Source organism: Cynocephalus volans, chromosome 13, assembly GCF_027409185.1.
Source record: "Cynocephalus volans isolate mCynVol1 chromosome 13, mCynVol1.pri, whole genome shotgun sequence".
Classification (NCBI taxonomy): domain Eukaryota; kingdom Metazoa; phylum Chordata; class Mammalia; order Dermoptera; family Cynocephalidae; genus Cynocephalus; species Cynocephalus volans.
This window is the reverse complement of record NC_084472.1, coordinates 17,327,101-17,329,956: the sequence shown is the minus strand read 5'-3', so window position 1 is coordinate 17,329,956 and position 2,856 is coordinate 17,327,101.

Below are 2,856 nucleotides of genomic sequence, written 5' to 3'. Positions count from 1 at the left end.
GATGGGCCTGGAAGCATTTTTGCCTAGTGCCCAATTGTGAAAGCAGAAGCTTTGCAGATAGGGTCAGAAAAATCTATCAGCCTTTCGCTCTGTTGCCATCTTTTTTGTTTCCTCTTAGTCTTGACATTTTAATGGTCTGGCTCAAAGATTCCAGCCCATTCTCAAATGCTAAAGTTTTTGGTGGCATTCTTTAAGAGATTGAAGTATTCAAAACCACAGTAAACGAGTAAGAAATGATTACCATGCAATCACTACTAGGGCCTAACACTTGCTCATGGTGTCTATAAAAGCATCCAGTTATTGCCACATTCACCTGTATTGTTTGAGAAGACCTTTCACTCAACTGTTTAAATAAGCATAAAATTTGCCCTTGGTACTGGCCCAATAAAAATATGCATTTTATTCTCTTAATTACAGAAAGTCATACATAGCTCTATATCACTTTTCACAACCTTGCCTCTTTCATCTTTCAGACAAGTCTATAATAATAAGTATTCTGGTTGCACCAAAAATGAAATTTATGCCTCAATCAATATTTGTCTACATGTGAGCAATGGGCTTGTGAGGCACCACAGTACTATATGTGCCCTACAAGTTAAAAACCATAGCTCTAGCTAGCAGAGATGACTTCTGTGAAGAAAGAGATGTAAGGGTTATGAGTTATGTTTGTTAAGATAAAATTATTCAAAACTTAGGTAAAAGGATGACTATATATCCATACAAATGTCATCCCACAGTATTGACCAACAAGCCCATCTAAGGGCCATCTGAACTTCCAGGAGAATGTAACTTTGACAACTATGTTGATTATGGCTCTAACTCCGTAAAGGTGAATCTTAATAAAAATAATTGGTAAGCTGCAAATGATTTTTTCTCCAGCAGAGAGGCAGTTGACTTCTGTTTGGCTAAAAAGATAACTCCAAAGGTTATGATTCTATTGCCCTCTAGGATGGTTTTGTATCTAATTTAGCAGTCTTATTCTAGCAACTTTTATTTTTTTAAAAATTATTTTGTTAGAACAGTTTTAGATTTACAGAAAAATCGAGAAGATAGTACAGAGGGTTTCCTTATGTCCTGCACCCAGTTTTGCCTATTATAACATCTTACATTAGTACAGTACACTTGTTACAATTAGGGAACCAATACTGATATGTAATCATTAACCAAAGTCCATACTTCATTCAGGTTTCCTTAGTTTTGACCTAATGTCCTTTTTCTGTGCCAGGACCTCATCCAGAACAACGCATTACATTTAGTTGTCATGTCTCCTTAGGCTCCTCTTGGCTGTGGCAGTTTCTCAGACTTTCTTTGTTTTTGATGACCTTGACAGTTTTGAGGAGTACTGGTCAGATATTTTGTAGGATGTCCCTGTATTGTACTTTCTCCAATGTTTTCCTCATAATGAGACCTGTTGATGGTGACCTTGATCACCTGGCTGAGGTAGTGTTTGTCAGGTTTCTCCACTGGAAACTGACTCTCCTCTCCCCACTTTCCATTGTGTGCTCTTTGGAAGGAAGTTATAATGTGCAGCCCACACGTGAGGAGCAGAGAGTTGTGCCCTTCTCCTTTAGGATGGAGTGTCCACATAAATTATTTGGAATTCTTCTCATGGGAGATTTGTCTCTTCTCCCCAATTATTGACTTATTCAATCACTTATTTATACCATATGGACTCATGGGTACTGGGCCCTGGGTTTATTGTTGATACTGGGGTGTTCTTTCTCTTGGGCTCTCTTAGCTGACACAGCACAGAAATATGTGTATGTATATCAACCCGTATGTATTTCTATATGTAACCATGTGTATCTATAGTAAACTAAACATGAGTTCATACCAATGTCTCAGACTCTAACTCAATACCACATGGATCATTCTAGCCTCCTCCCCTCACTTATCTGTAGAATCCCACTCCAAGAGTAGAAACCTGACTCCAGCCGTCTGCCATCCGTTTACTTAATCGCTCAGTTCCAGCCGGCATGTATAGCAGTATCAGAATTGTTAATGTGGGGGCCGACCCCGTGGCGCACTGGGGAGAGTGTGGTGCTGGGAGAGCAGCAGCGCTCCCGCTGCGGGTTCGGATCCTATATAAGGATGGCCGGTGCGCTCACTGGCTGAGCGTGGCGCTGCTGGTCACAAGAAAAGACAAAAATAAATAAATAAATAAATAAATAAAAAGAATTGTTAATGTGCTTGTCAACTAGAGCACAGTACTTATGTGCGGTTCCTTTGTGTTACCAACCCCGCTCTTGTCTAGAGTTACATAGGTCAGCACCTTTTCCCCCACCCCCATCAGTGAAGTTGTTTCATACATTCATAATACGATTAGATTCTCATGTCACAGTCTGCATTCCTTCCTGGGGATGATCTCCTAAAGGATTTTTTAAAAAATTGTATAGATTGAAGTTCATTCTTTGTGCTATAAAGGTCTATAGGTTTTGACAAATACGTGATGTCATGTATCTACCATTATAGTTTCATACAGTTTTACTGTCCTAAAAATCCCCTGTGCTCCACATATTTACCTTCTCCCCTCTCCTCCCCTTTCCCTCCTGGCAACCACTGATCATTTTATTATCTCCATAGTTTTGCCTTTTCCAGAATGTTATATAATTGGAATGGTACAGTATGTAGCCTTTTCAGACTGGCTTCTTTTACTTAGCAATATGCATTTAGGTTTTCTCTGTATCTTTTCATGGCTTTATAGCTCATTTCTTTTTGTTGCTGACTAATATTTTATTGTACAGATATACCACAGTTTGTTTATCCATCCTTCTAGTGAAGGAGCTTACAGTTTTTAGCATTATAAATAAAGCCGCTATAAACATTCATGCCAGCAAGCCTTTTTCACTGACTATA